Raw genomic sequence first — 17,417 nt, 5'->3', positions numbered from 1 at the left:
ACCACCCCCAGGAGGTCAACCCGTCTTATCAAGTCTACCAAGATTCCAAATTTTGCTTACTCTACATACTCAAGACCATTTGCTTCATCTATAGTAAACATCCATCATCTGTCTAAACCTGAATCGTTTAGAGAAGTTGTATTAGATCCTTTTTGGCAGAATGCTATGTCAGAGGAACTCACTGCTCTTTATCAGACTCAAACATGGGATTTAGTTTCCTTTCCTCCTAGGAAACATACAATTGGTTTTCGATGGGTGTACAAGATAAAAACAAAAGCTGATGGGTCTGTTGAGCAGTACAAGGCCAAACTTGTAGCAAAAGTGTATTCCCACCAGTACGGTTTTGATTGTGAAGAGACCTTTTTCCCAGTGGCAAAGATGACGACAATCTATACTATGATTGCAGTTGCATCCGTTTGACAGTGGAAAATATTTCAAATGAATGTCAAGAATGCCTTTTTGAATGGTGACCTCCATGAAGAGGTTTATATGTCTCCTCCCCCAGGAATTCGGCACCAACCGAGTGAGGTTTGTCGGCTTCACAAAGCTTTGTATGGTCTCAAGCAATCACCTCATGCTTGGTTTGAGAAATTCTCCACAATGATTACCTCTCTTGGATTTGTCCAGAGTAATCATGATTTGACTTTGTTTGTTAGATGCTCGAGTGTACGATGGATTCTTTTGTCCTTATATGTAGATGACATGATTATTACTGGTGATGACAATAGTGGTATTCAGTCTTTGAAGCATGATCTAGCTCATCGATTTGCTATGAAGGATTTGGGCTTGCTGCATTATTTCTTGGGTATTGAGGTTACTCAGTCTAAGAAAGGGTATCTTCTTTCTCAGACTAAATATATATCTGACTTGTTTACACGGGCGGGCCTCTCTGACAATCAGACTATTGATACTCCTCTTGAAACCAATGCACGATACTCTCCTACTGATGGTGTTCCTTTGTCCGATCTGAATCTTTATCGCACTATTGTGGGAAGTTTGGTTTATCTCATAGTTATTTGTCTGGATATTGCTCATGTTGTTCATGTTGTCAGTCAGTTTGTTACTGCTCCTACCTCTATTCATAGGAGAGTAGTACTCCGTATTCTGAGATATCTTCATGACACTCAGTTTCGGACCCTCTTGTTTCCCTCGACGTCTTCTCTTGAGTTACGTGCCTATAGTGATGCTGATAGGGATGACGATGATCATGATTGTAAATACACCACTGGACGTTGTCTCTAGATCTTCCACGGAGACTGAGTATCGTGCTATGGTTGTGACTACATGTGAGATTATCTGGTTATGGTGGCTGCTTGCAGATATGGGAGTTCAAATTTTTTCACTTACTCCACTGCATTGTGATAACAAAAGGGCGATACAAATTGTGAAGAATTATGTTTTCCATGAGCGAACGAAGCACATTGAGATTGATTGTCATTTCACCCATCATCACTTACAGCTCGGAACCATATCGCTTCCATTTGTTTCATCAAATTGCATGCATATCTACTACTTCTCACCTCCAGTAACCGAATATAGTACTTTATAGTCATACTAAACAAAATCATATTTTTTACAAAAAATACCCATCAGGCCCTTTTCTTTTCTGATCAAATTTCTTGGAATCAATATTAACATAAGTGGTGGAAATATCCGATGGTGAGGTTTTATTGTGATAACCGTTTTTTTGAATTTATTGTACCTCTTTTGATATACTTGATTAAAATTAAGTTTCTAAGATGAAGGCGATGGACTAGTTTAAAGGATATGTTTTCTGTTGGATTGTTAAGCATCTCTCCATCCATTTATATTTAGTTTTGATTTCCCTTAAGCAAATATATATATATATATATATATATATATATATATATATATATATATATATATATATATATATATATATATATATATATATATATATATGAAATCTTTAAATCTGGTTATTGATTTCCAGATTTAGAATCTCCAAATGGTTCTTTCATGGTTGGTGAAGAATTTATGCTTCACAAGTTGGATTTTATGTTAGGGATTAATTAGCGAGAAGGCATAGCATAATTGGGGCTCATGACACGTGAGTATTATCGCATTTTCTCATAAGGGAAACATTCTTTGTCATGGATAAATGGATGTATAAGAGTTATTGAAGGACTCAAAATTATACGAGGGCAATTTAGTAGGTAATTTTCCGTGTAGCTATGTCATTGCATGGCTATTGTAGAAAGTTACAGTTTATGATTTAATGTTAGTTAAGCTTTCATTAATCTTTATAGTTCCTAGAACCAAAATCGTAATTGTGTCAAGGTCCTTAAGCAATTAAATTAAATGATACCAACTGTTATGGTTGTATATATTTATTTTCTTCAAATATCTTGCCTTTTGGTACCAATATGCAGACACCAGTTTCTCTTTTATTTTTAGTATTAACTAAAAAGATCTTATCATTTTAAGGATGTATTTGGTACTTTATTTTAGGTTCTGGGGTGAATTAAAGGCTATTTGATTTTATTTGAACCATAGAAAAGTCTCAAGAACGGTTGATGTCATTGCAGAAGATGACCTTGTGGATTCATGCAAGCCTGGAGACTGTGAAATGTGGTAACACATTGTTGTCTTTCCCTCACCCATGTGATATAATATTTTTGTGAAATATATTTGTAGCAAGATGTGTGATTTGTAGTTGCACCTATGTTTTGTCAATGCCTTGATCATTTTACCGGTACATGGCTTTTTTTTTTGTTTTTTTTTGTTGTGGTGCTATTCTGTTGCTTTATGCTTTGCTTTTAGCCTTTTTTGTGATTTACCGTGGAAATGTATAAAAAAGAAACAAAGGCTGCTATTTTATCTATTGTACATAAAAGACAATTATGACCTTTATGTGAGCTTTACCATTCCAATTCGTATGGTTCTGTCGGTTATTGTAACACTCCAAATCAGGTAATTACCATTTGAACCCTTGAAATGAAAAATATAGCATAATGGTCCCTTAGTACGCGGGGCGTACTCCAGGAGTACGCTTAGCGTACTAAGGATGAATGATCATGGAGGGTGGCCGCGTACGCGGGGCGTTCGCGACAGAAGAGCAAAACCTTAATTCTCGTACATGACACCTATTTAAACATCCTTAAGCCTCTTGGACCAAACCCTAATTAGCCTTCATAGCCTTATTTCGCCATTTTACCCCAGAGTTTCGTTGTGAGAGTGTTCTTCAGCCTAAAGAGTGTATTTGTGGCCATTTTAGAGATTATTCAAGAAGAAGAAGTTAGTGAGCAAGCTTGGTGTGGCATTGAGCTTCAAGATCCTGCATCTAGTTCACATTGAGGAGCTTCTGGAGGTATAAAGTTTTAATCTTGCCATCTTATTCATTAGACTGAGCTAGGGTTTGCTTTATTGTCCCATTTGTGTCCATGGATCATCTCTTGGGAGTTTGAGCAACTCCAGAGCTTAGGAAGAGTAGATCTGAGGTCCCTTAGTTCATTCATACCATAAAAATACAGTCTTGCTGGGTGTTTTAATCTCATGCATGAGTTAAGACCCTTGGAAAGGTCTCAATGGATTATAATGGGTTTTTGGGAACATATGGAGCATGCAACTTTATGCCTTAGAACGTCTTAATGGACTCAGATGTAAAGCTTGACGTTAATATTCCAAGCATTAAGAGCTTAATGGTCATTTATGCTTGTCTGACTTGTATGTCGCGCGTAGCAGCATGTACGCAACGCGTACTGACTAAGGCGCTAGTACGCTGAGTGTACTGGAGTGGTACGCTGGGCGTACGTGCCCCAGTGGGTTTTGGGCTTCGTGTGGGCTTGTAAGCCTTTGGGCCTTAATCAATTTTGGGCCTGGTAATATTTTGGGGTTAGTGGCTCGATTAATCTATTTTGGGCCTTGGTGGTTTTGGTTGAGCCTTATTGGGCCATGTGGCCCATTAATAGCCTTGGACATGGACTTTGGGCCCTTTAGCAAAGGAAAGAATCTTGGGCCATTATGGAAGGATTTGGGCTTAGGTAATTAGGCTCTTTAATTAGATTGTGTGTAATCCTAATTTTAGGTTAATGGCATTATTGTTCAGCACGAGTGGTTTCGGACTGTTAGGCGAGTAGCTTTCGGGTTCAGCAGACTAAGGTGAGTCTCCTCACCATACCAATGGGTCGACGGCACCAAGGCCGACCCATTTTGTGATATGTGGTACACTAGTTGATGTACTGATATGTGGTATACTAGTTAGTTACATGCTATGTGATATGCTAGTTGCTTCTGTGATATTTACAGGAAATACCATGGGGGTGCCCATGACACTTGGTTGTAAGACCATGTGGGGGTGCCCATGGCATTCCAGGTAAAGACGATCGGGGGTGCCCATGACACTTGGTTATAAGACCATGTGGGGGTGACCATGGCATTCTAAGTAAGACCATAGGGGGTGCTCATCGCACATAGGTGTTAGACCATGTGGGGGTGGCCATGGCATCCTGGAGTAAGACCCTGGAGGGTGTCCAGGGCATCCTTATATGTTTATATGCATGGCTTATGTGATTGATCTGGATTATATGATTATGTGGATTATTTGGGGTATGCTCTCGGGAACTCACTAAGCATTAGCTTACAATTTGTTGGTTGTTTCAGGTACTTCACGATCTAAGGGCAAGGGTCTGACGTGATGGCACAACATGCACTCTCTAGCATTTTGATTGGGGACACTCTGATTTTACGAATAATTTATCTGATGTTATGGATTTGAAAACAATTGTGATTGGAATTTTATAATTTATGGAAATGAATTTCTAATTAAAATTGAAAATTTTTTATTGAGATTTTGGGTTGTTATAGTTATATGTTGTCAAATGAAGGGAGAGTATATGCAATTGTGTGTCAATTCTGCATTCTCTCCAAATTCTACATTTCACTCATTGTTCTTGGATTAACCTTTAAAAAAAACAATTGCAGTTGCAAAAATCCCCCAAAAAATGATTATTTGCAACTATTGTACTTAGATTGTGGCCTTTTTTAAAGAAACAAGCCACCATACGTAAATTTGTGTTTCACTTGAAAATAATTTGAATTAAAAGGTTGAAATGAATCACATACACGTATTTGTAATAAGTAGTGTATGATTGTCAACTCTAAAAACAAAATTCATTTAAATCCTAATATTTTGGAGTGTTGAATGTCAATTCAGTTATTGAAAGGCATAGATTGATAATAGGTTGTATGTAGGATTCAGTGAAACCAAATTCAAACTTCAATTCATAAACCTAAGCATAATAAATCTACAACAATGAAAGCATCTGCTCTGTATGTGTGCATGTGACTTACCTGATCTTTATGTGTGTGCAATTTGATCTATATGTGTTTATGTATGTGTGTGATCTGATAAGAATGTATGTGTGATCTAATCTGTATATATGTGTGTGATGTGATCTGTATATGTGTGTGATGAATGATTGCTCATACCCGATGTGATTTTTTTTTGAAAAATTATCAACTTTTGTAAATCGATGATATTTTCAGTTGTTTTGTTCAGATTCGTTTTCTGTTTCTGATTTTGTGAGTGAAGGAAATGGTTTTCCATTTAGTTGAATGGTTGAAGTTGAAATAAAAAAAGAAAAACACAAAGACCAGTGTCCATTCCGTTGGAGTTTACTCTACAAGTACATGGTTGAAGTTGTGAAGACAGTAAATGGTAAACATGTGTAAATAGTCCAAGATGGATGCGATGTTGGAGTTTTTGGATTTGAAATGTTTCTTAAGCTACTGATATGTATGGTGTTTGCTCTAATTGGACAAATTTTCCCCAAGAGATGATTGATTGATATCGCCAAGTGGATTTTTTTTGGTTCGGACTATGTGGATCTCTTGTGCGTTATTAAACACTTGTAACATAGTGACTCTTTGACCAACTAAACACTTACTTGACGATAAAATTGAAAGTTTAATTTTTTGTCAATTGATAAGGTGTTAAATGATGGTGCATTTTTCATCTTAATAAGCCATTGTGTTTTGAATAATATTAATGTGGTAATAATTTAACAATAAAATTTGTTGGGTTTTTAATATTAATAAGATGCAGTTTAAAAATTGTTTTCTTTAATATTACTTGTGGGGACGATTTTATGTTTACCGAGAATATTACATCAAAAATTAGAAAGTTTCAAAATTCAAACGTTACATTAACATTTTAAAATTTTAAAATTTCGACTATTTTTTCCTTAGAACATATAAATATTTGAATAATTTTTAAATAAATTATTTATATTCTAAACTAAATAAGTAATAACAATAAAAAACTGTCATATTATTAATTTTGTTAGGAGATATGTAATATTTATTTATTAGAAAATAAATTCCAATACAATTAAAGATCTCCGCCTAGGTGCCGATTTAGCGCTTTACTTTAGTCGACCGTCTAGACAAATTAAGGATCTCTACCTACACGTTGATTTATCAGTTACCCGTCCGTTGTACTAAAAAATAACATAAATCATAATTATACAGGAAAAACAAAGATTTAATCGGGTTTTTAATCAACAATGTATACTAATCGCCTCTAGAAACTAATTTTTGAAAAAACAATTCACACCCGTCGCTTGACGCGGGTAAAAGACCATCATTAAATAATATATATATATATATATATATATATATATATATATATATATATATATATATATATATATATATATATATATGTTGTATGTCAGTAAACATTTCAAATCAAAATTATTCTCGTTCAAATGCAAAAGATCATCATTAAATAAAAGTTGATGACAAAATAATGACATATTAAAGAAAAATTAATCATAAGATACTTCAAAGAAAAAAAAAAAACCTTAAAATGGAAATATGCAAAAAAGAGAGATGAAACACGACATTGGTGGTAGCTGAAGGAGAAAAGAACATATCTTAATCGATTCTTTCATCATAAAAAGCACTACTTTATGACGTGATTACTAATACGCCATCACAACTGATGCAGTTTTGTATGTCGTAAATGTTTTTAAAAGATTATATAATTTAACGCAAAAAATAATGCAGTTTGTAAATCATTCAACTTTCACACAAAAATTACGTTGTTTTTATGACATATCTCTTTGTCTGTACTAAAATTAATGTGTATCATAATTCAAATGTCATTAAAAACCTTTTTATAACAATAAATTATGATAAATAGAATACAATAGATTCAAGTTCAACAGCGAACTCTATTTTAGAGAGCGAACCAACGAACTGAGGATGTATTTGATTTGTCGAATACATCCAAAATCTTACCGGAAAACCATAGCAACCTCCGATTTCTACATAAACCAACAACATACACAACGATTACAGTCCATATTTAAATATCTGTCATGAAATTTGGTCAATTTATACTGAATGCGAAACAAACAGAAAAAAAAACCAGTGCGTGAATCAAATGCATAAGTTTTTTTTTTTTTTTTTTTTTTTTTTTTTTTTTTTTTTAAGTTTTCTTGAAAAAATGCGTAATCTTCTGGTTTCATCAACCCCATCTTCCAATTATAATTTTACCATCGATTTACAGAGTTACCTTATGTCAGCCAAATAATCACTAAAAGCTGCAGCATTTCAGTGATTAATAAGGTGCGATCTTTAAGGAATTGACACATTTTCATTTGAGAGTGATTCTCAAAATAAAAAAAAAAACTTAGTATAGGAAATTAGGAATGCTAGAATGTGATGAAATGAGATTGAAATATTATATTAATGTCAAGCAGATAGGTTGTAAACTTCAAATTTGAAGTAAACTTTACAAATAAAAATTATGTATTTGATTAATGCATTGCTTTTTTTTTTTGTTTCTTTTCAACATATATAAATTTTCTACTTAACTTTGAACATACATAACTTCTTCATATGACCTCTAAACAAGGTCGTTATTTTCTAGAATGTAATACTATGTCTGAGCTTAAAATCTTCATTTTAAGCTCAAAAAACATCTTAATTTATTAGGAATTCTCGGACTTATACAACTCTAAACAGGGGTTGTTGTGACAACCCAAAATTTTCATTTGTATAATCTCTACAGTCAACCACTTCAAATAATAATCAAATACATTTCAGTATATTTTTGGCCGGTTTAAAGTCCGTTTGGGTGTTTTTATTTTTAAATTCGTCAAACGAATAAATAAAAGGAAGTATCGTTATGAGTGATGTGTAACAAATAAATCAAACAACACCCTAGCTAGGTGTTTACGACCAAACAAGAGGAGTTTGAGCCGTAAACTCCTTTTTACCAAGAACTCATGCATATAGCATGAGTTTACCCACTATTCCCTCACTTTACACTTCCAAACTCAAGAACACCACCCTTTTTCTCTCAAGTATCATCACACTTTTCTTCAAATCCGCCAAAAATGTAAGTGTTTCCTTCCTAGATTCGTTCATACAACACTTTATCTAGTGTTTATACATCATTTCATCCATGGATTCTTGATTTTTACTTAGATCTTCAAGTGTTCTTCAAAACACCAAGAACACCAAGAACACACTCTAGTGTTTTTGGGCCCTAAACACTCTTACAAGCTTCCTATAAGTAAGTACACTCCTCCTATCTAGTTATTTGCTTAGGATACTTGTTAATCCATTGGAAGAACATCAAAATCCCCAAGAACATATGTGGTTACGGTCAAGGGATCTCCTTGAACCGTAAACACCATCAAGTGGTGTTTTGGTGCCCATAACACCTTCTATGGCTTGGATAAAAGACTAGAACCTTGCATGCATGAGCTAGAAACACCAAAACACGACATGGTTGGAGTAACCATGAGTTTATGGCCGTAAACTCATGGGTTTACGACCGTAAACTCATGGGTTTACTACCGTAAACTCAAGGGTTTACGACCGTAAACTCTCCAAGGTGCTCCAAGGACCGTAAACTCGAAAGAAGGTCCATTTCGAGCCCTAACCACTTCCTAAGCCTTTGATTCAAACTTAGAACACTTCCTTGTGAAGTATAAGACCTTAAATCACACAAATGCACCAATTACCATGAGTTTACGGCCGTAAACTCATGGGGGAAATGGTCCAGAAACCGTAACCACATATAGGGTTTCCAAATGAGGAGTAAACTCCAAAGTGAGGCCATACTCTCCTTAGATGCAACCCTTTAGCACTCTTAGAACTTAAAACAAAGTGTTTCCATGTATTAGGAGGTCTTTACTTGATTAATTAGTTGTTAAATGACTAATTAGATACATTTATGTATCACTACATGTTACATAGGATCCGTGTGTGTGTTCAAGTCCTCACTTGACACCTAGCATCCTACCCGACACTTCCATCCAATCCACTCACTGCAGGTGAGTTCATACCCCTTAATTAACCTTTTAAATGATTTTAAATGCTTTTATGGGGGGGGGGGGGGGGAATACAAGTTGAACAATTTCTAGTTATGATATTAATCACATGTGATTAATAACTAGAATAAACAGAAAGATTTACTACTACTTTCAAATTGCTATCAAACTTAGGGATTTTCAAGCTTTCAAACCTTTTATTAAACTCTTATGATGCTTAAACAGTTTCCATACTCTTTTATACTTGTAATACTTTCAAATCCATATCTACACCAGTATATTTATATAAGTAAGACTTGAAGGACTTAGGACTGATAGCTCACCTTATTTCCTGTTCCTTGTTTGGTTGTGGACTTAGGGTATCCTGTTATTTGTCCGAGTGTCGTTGAATTTTTAGTTATATATCATATATATATGTGTTGGATATAAAAGCTTTCATTTCAGTTCAGTACCTTTGTGTAACAAAGGCATCCAAACAACCTTACTATTTAACTATAATAGGTATAGTTAAGGGATTACTACTCACTACTACTATTATAACGAACCATACAAGAGTCAGTACATTTATGAGTCACCACATAAGTACTACATTGAGTAAGAGAACATACTATACACTATACAAACATTAAATACTAAAATAGAATGTGACATACTACTTCTCGATACGACACTTCATTGTGATATCACCGTGTAACCAGAGTCTCCTGGAGGGAGAGCGGGCATCATGTGTATAGATCTATATGGGACAGACACTCCCACATCCCGACTACTAGCTACAGTCCGAGCCAACTAGGCCTAGGGATGACAAAATGTCACCATACTACCTGTGACCTGGAGGGTCATCAGTTATTCAGCCGTCGATCAGCATGGTTACATACGAGTTCACATTCAAACCTTAAATTAACTAAATAAGGATTTAAGGCAAAATTAGACTTTTCGAGGCGTATCGCCTGGAGTGTACATATTTCTACTTTGGGCTTTTCGAGGCGTATCGCCTGGAGTCTACATATTACTACTATAGACTTTTCGAGGCGTATTGTTCATTTAGTACCACCTGGAGTCTGTATTTCATTACTTTGTGACTTTGTCACATACTCGTTTCAGTAAACTATATTTTTATACGGATAGATTTACTAGGGAAAAACCCTTACATTTACAAAAGGACAATTATACAAACACTCGGGTCTTGGTAGAAGACTACCTCTTTACTGGAAAACATAGCGCTTTCTAGGGAGTATACTATTTTCAAAACTTTGGAAACCGATCACTACACTACATTGTTATTAACATTTTATACAAGCAATCACACTAAATACTTATGAACTCACCAGCTTTATGCTGACACTCGCTTTCAAAATAACTTGTATTCTCAGGTCATCAGTAGACAAGTACAGATGAAGCTTTTGGGAAGATGGAGCACATACAAGACTCATCTTTTATTTTGATTATACTTTTGGTGTCTTACAAACTATTCAGAACACGCTTGTATTACAATTATTATATTAATGCAATGGATTTTGTTGCTTGTCTTTACTATTATGCATTGTTGTGATACTGTACATGACGTCCTCCACCCCAGAACGTTTCCGCCGTTATTGGTTTTGGGGTGTGACAGATTGGTATCAGAGCACTGTTTATAGTGAATCAAGTATATCAACCCATAAAAGATATACGAACTATAAACACATCGGGATTAAAACACTCTGACCAAGAATATATACTTTTAAATAATAAAATATTTAACCAAGTATATATATATATATATATATATATATATATATATACATTTATTCATACCAGGGTCAGTATCATACTAGAACAGAACAAAAGTATTATGATTGTTGAACATCACAATTAGGTTTAGAGACATATAGTCAAACCTAAGGGGATATAGCCTGATCAACTATATTTTCTGAGGGGTGACTAGCATGTGCCTAAGAATGATTGTAATGTTGCAACAAGTCTAAAAACTTACCAACACTACCACAACGAGAACATTAGAACAGAATACTATAGGAGTATTCTGCATTACTATAGGTTACATATGTGAGAACAAAAAAGGTCGTTACTAGTAGGGCAATAGTTGCTAAGTGGATACTCTACGGTTACATGTGACTAAGGCGCTATAGACTTAGAATCTGTGATCTTTGCTTTACTTCCTGTTCCTTGTTTGGTTGTGGATTTAGAGTTAGGGTTACTTATTCGAAGGTCTATCCTGTTTCGGTTGCATGTAATTGGTATGCACTATGCAAGTGTAAGGTCCTGAAAAGGATCTTTACCAATGATCAGGCAACAAACAATCACAATAGAAGAGGAAGAAGAAAAGAAATCGAGCTTGCACACGTTTATATTCAGAAAAACGTCAGGTACAACTCGATGGAACACTCTGTAAACGCAATGGCATCAACAACCACACAATGACCTACACCTCCACTATTGATACTGAACAAGAACGGAAACAGGGTTTACGACCGTAAACTTGGTTTACGGTCGTAAACGTGTTTACGGCCGTAAACTCTGTTTACGGTCGTAAACACACTTTCTGAACAAAAACACTTAAACAACCCACAAACTGTGTTACAGACTCATACTGAACATAATACAATGAAAGCCTAGACCAAACCATTTACTGGACCCTTCAATCTCCCCCTTGGTTTGGTGCTAGCTTGGACTCAGCTTTTGTCGACCACCAGCACATCGGATTTTCCCATAGCTCCGTTCCACATCTCTTTCTTGATAATCTCAGCAAACATCGAAGTGTACTCCTTTGCAACGGGCTCAAAAAATGTCTTCAGCCACCTTGATCTGATGAATGGAGAGCTGATGTATATCCCACTTACCAAATTGAAGCAAATCCCTCTTGTCATACAAGCGGATACAATATTCTTTAAGCTTGATGACAGCAGCAGCAACAGATTCATCAAACACCCAGTATTGCATGGATGCGAGAGATTCATCTGGATAATTTTGAAGAACGGGAACCTGCTTTACTTGAGCAGTAGCGGGCCACATCACTGATCGAGGTGGCTGACTTGTTTTGGGATCAATGACGCTAGGATAAATCTTGATAATAGACTCTGCAGTCTTCATTGAAGGGAAACCCTTAGCTACTTGATCTTCCAAAAATGATTTGAACTGAGTCGCCCTGGGATTGTTTGATGGATTTGAGAAAGGAGCTTTAGACAACTCTGTAAGATCAATCATGGTAAAGGAATGAAAATCGTGAGCATCCTTGTATAATTCAGTATTGCCGCTCTTTCTTCTCACCATAAACATATTCATAGTGTCATGGAATCCCCATGAGATGATTCCTGACCTATCACCATAAACGTCTCTGAAACGATGTTCGCCCAGATCCGTAACGGTGATCTTTTGTTGATCCCAGGGGGCATTATGATCTGCGCTCCTTTTGAATAGAAGTTGACCCTTTTCAGCTGACTTGGCCAATTTAGCGCGTTTTAATGCCATTATACTTGGAGCCTGAGCCGGTTCTTTCTCAAAGCGACTAACGACGGTGGTCCTCCTTGTAGGTTGTGGAACTATGGGAGTATCTTGATCAGGAAGATAGATCTTTGGCTCGTCAACAGATGACTTGAATTTGTCGCCAACGTTTTCTTCCAGCTTCTTTTTAAGATCGTAGTAGCTGGCGGTCAATAGGCCGAAATGCGTCTGAAGGTCAGTAATTTGCTTCGACTTCAGAGCTTTGACTTCGATAAGTTCGGCTACTTGAATAATGAGCTTTGTATTCTCAGTCTGAAGGTCTGCGACCTTCATATCCAGCTCAATATTTCTCTGATCTAAATCAACATTTTTCTGATTCAGAGCATCGATCTCTTTCTGGAGTCCAAGAAGTGAAGGATTCTCTTCTCCTCAGCTGCCACCCCCAATAGAAATTCCTTTGCCATGTGAGGGAGGCGTTGTGAGTTGTTCTCTGGCCAAAAACCTGGCTAACTTAGCCGAGGCATCATCATGCTCTGGCCTGGGAGGAGAGAAATCCGTGGGGAATGAAGATCCACCAGCTTCATAGAAGGTACTAGGACCTTCAGTGATAGGTTCAGATGAGATGATAACTAGAGTTGTTGTTGGTGGAGCTGTAAAACTTTGAAGTGAACTCGAATCAAGAATTCCCTGTCTAGGGTCAAGTCTTCGTCTTTTTGATGGAGGGTGAGAGGCTTGTGTAGTTGTATGATCACTTTTCAATGGCTCAAAAGTAGGTAAAACAACATCAAGGGGAGGAATCCCTAATACTGTCACCATAGGAATTGCTATTTCCGCCGTTGGATTGGTAGGAGGAGGCGTGGCTTCGAGAACGTCTTCTTTTTCCCTTATCTCCGTTGCTGGATGAGCAACTTCATCGATATTTTCAAGCAGTGTGTTGAGGTTTACACCGGTCATGAAATCTTCATTGCTACCGAAGTTGAGAGGAATTTCATCGTTATCAAATCCTGTGAGGTCGAGGCCTTCGTATAAATCAGTCTCCGTTTCAGACCCCTCATTGTAATCTCCTTGTACCTGAACAGATGTCAATTCGTGTTCCTCAGCTACTTGAGCATAAGCAGCTGGAGTTTCTTCCTCATCATGATCTGAAACTGTGATGACATCTTCAGAAACAACTCTCTCGGAGGAAGTGGGCTCAGAAGACATCTTGTCAGACGTTCCATGAGATTCGGAAGATTCATCTATTTCAGCAAATTTCCCGAATTTTACGAGAGGATGTAAGCCTTGGAAGATGACTTCGCCCTTTCGATTTTGCTTAATGAGACCAATCGTGTGCGGGCCTAATGACTTTATATCCAGCTTGTCACCATCTTTGATCATCTCTGGGAATTGGTTGTCGATGAACGTCTGAATAAATCTCGGATATAGCAAGAATGCATCCCTGGTCTCCCGGCTTATAACGTTGATATTTACCAAGAACTCATCCAAAATGAATTTCGAGAAGTTGAATTTGATGCCAGTAGCCAGTGAAACGATAGCCCCTGTGTTCCTGAGAGAGATTTCATCAGCTCCTGATCTCCTTCCCGAGATACAGCTCACGAACACATGCGCCAAAAATCTCCAGTAGGGAGGCAGAAGCTTCTTCACTGTGGGAGGGTAGATGCCCTCATATCCCATCATTTTGAGAACCTTTTGAACATCATCAATCCCAATTTCAGTTGGAAAATCGGGTTGATCATTGATCAACAATGTTTCTCTGATATATTGCTCAGTGATTATGATCTTGCATCCTTTAACCACAGCTTTAACAGCAATCGCACCATTTTCTTTTGACATCTTGGCCGTCTGCCAGAACTCCCGGACAATGTTATGATAAATAACTGGATTCACAGTGATGACACAAGCCAGACAGCATTCTCTTAATCTGTAGATCATTGATCTAAAATCTCCATGAGCAACAGGAGGTTCATCCAACACAATCGCCTGGTTATGCATGTCAGCAAACTTAAGATTCGCCATTGATCTGCACTAAAACAGGCCAAGTAAGAAAACAAAGTATTTAAACAATTTAAAGCTTTAAGTTTTCTTAATTAAACAATTTTAATTTGGCCTTAAAAATTATTTTGACCACAAAAATTGGAGTTTACGGTCAATATTGGTCAAACATTGAGTTTACGGTTCAAAGTGGTCAAACATAGTTTACGGTCCAAATTGGGTTTACGACCGTAAACCCATAGCAATGGTCACCTGACCGTAAACAGAGTTTACGGTCGTAAACTCGGAGGAGTTTACGGTCGTAAGCCCAAAATGAGTTTACGGACGTAAGGCTAAAAGGAGTTTACGGTTCTTGAATCTCCCCAAACCGTAAACCCTCCCCAAACCGTAAACGCCGACGAACACTTAAACCCCGATTACTCCTTCAGTTTCAGTCGAATCGAAGAACAAACAACATTTCCCCAGTCGGTTTTAGCATACCTTCGAAGTGGACTAGTTGATTTCGCAAAAACTCACAAAATTGTTTTCGAGGAGAGAGAGTAGAGAGAGAAAGAGCTTGCGGCTGTAAAAGGGAGAAATGGGAGGTGAAAAAGGGTTTACGGTAGTAAGCCCCACATTTTATACTTCCTTCGAGATTACCTGTCTCCCACACAGTATAATGCACAGTCAAAATCCCGATTAAAATTTTAAAAATAAAACTTTTGAGGATATTTAAAATAAAAGTAAAATTAAAATTAAACTAAAAATAAAATAAACTAATTTCTAAAATTTAAGAATTAAAGGATTTAAAAATTAAATTTTGACGATTATAAAAATAAAATAAAAATAAAATAAAAAATAAAAATAAAAATAAAATAAAATAAGAATAAACACAGACAAAATTTTATCTTAAATTTTACTGAAAATTTTCCTTGTGATACTGGGATCAAAGTTGTTAGACAGCCTTAATCCACTTGTCGGTACCTTTCATCTTCACATCTTTGTCTGGTCGATCGCCGGTATTGTGGTCCACTTAAACCCGAAAAATTGTGACAAATTAGGACATACTATTAGTTATAAGACAAAGTAATCCTAAGTTTCTAGATACTATTTCTTAAGGACCATTCAGCTGACGACGACCAAGGATATTGTTGTCCACCTAAATCGAGCAGCGAGATCTATAGACAATATGTAAGTGTTCAATTGTTAATTGTACTAGAACATGGTTCCCGCTTCCTGATATGCTCCAGTAATCAAGGACTTCCAGAATACTCCTTACATCGGGTGAGTAGACAATCATTAAGAGAGAAGATAGATTTAGAATGCATATGCTATACACCCAGGTCGGATCTCTTCCAATCACGCAGAGGGTGAAACATATGACTAACTGAAGTTTTTAGAGGGGATTGAGAAGTAGAATGGTGCATATACTGTGAACCAGGTCGGATTGTGAGTCACGCAAAGGAGACAGTATATGGCTAACAGATAGAAAGAATTGCATATATAGAAGATGTAGAGAGATAGAGTTGCATATGCTACATTCCAGGTCGGATCTTTCGATCACGCAGAGAAGGCAACATATGACTAACAGATAGAAAGAAAGAATATAACCTTCTACAGACCTAATTTATCGGAATTCACCAGTCACCCCATCAATACCGGGATTAAGGACATAATCCGCACATCAAGGAAAAGTTAATCCACAGTTCCAGATACGAGTTCTTTAATATGACCAGTAGATTCCCATATATATCTCCCTGCTCAATCTATCCAAGCGTCGTATTGTCAGGCTAAACGGATCTAACTAGGTCAAGATTTGTCAAGTCTATGAATTCCTTAAGTTCAACTCTGCCTAGTCATGTCCATTTAGAATCTTTCGTGCCTACCAACGCACCAAACCCAGAGCATAGACCCTTCAACTTTGGGTACGTTACGCAGACTCAGATTGCCTGTTATCACTTGATAATATCACTTCCCAGTACTATATCAACAAGCAAAATTGAAAGCGACAATATTTTTGATTTTTCTGAATTTTTAATGTTTTTTTTTTTGATTTTTGAATTTTTTCTGAAAGAAATAAAACAGAAACAAGATGTTTTTGGATTTTTTTAATTTTTCAATTTTTTTGTTTGGTTTTTGTTTATTTCTCCCCCTAAATTTGTGCATGGGTGAGAATGAAAACACTAAAATGCGCAAATTTAAACTAACCTAATGAATAACAAAATAAAATTTAATCCTCAAAACGAATCATTTTTAAAAATCGCACAAGCACATCGAATCGAGCTTTGTTAAAAGGCTTGGTGAACAGATCCGCCACATTATTGGCAGTGGGAACTTGTTCTAGCCTAATGAGCGAGCGCTCATAACAATCTCTGATAAAGTGAATTTTGATATCAATGTGCTTGGTTTTGGAATGTTGGACCGGATTTTTAGTGATTTGAATTGCGGCCTCATTATCACAGTGAATTGGGGTTTCTAGATAATTCAAACCGTAATCCAACAGCTGATGTTGGATCCAGATAACTTGAGAACAGCAGGCAGATGCAGCAACGTATTCCGCTTCTGCTGTTGAGGTAGAGACTGTATGTTGTTTCTTGCACTGCCACGACACCAGCCTATCACCAAGGAATTGGCACCCTCCCGATGTTGATTTCCTGTCAAGCTCACAGCCTCCATAATTACTGTCAGCAAAAG

Source organism: Lactuca virosa, chromosome 1 (genome assembly GCF_052849685.1).
Source record: "Lactuca virosa cultivar CGN04683 chromosome 1, Lactuca_virosa_CGN04683_v6, whole genome shotgun sequence".
Classification (NCBI taxonomy): Eukaryota; Viridiplantae; Streptophyta; class Magnoliopsida; order Asterales; family Asteraceae; genus Lactuca; species Lactuca virosa.
The sequence above is the reverse complement of the archived record's forward strand: the minus strand, read 5'-3'. Positions refer to the sequence as shown.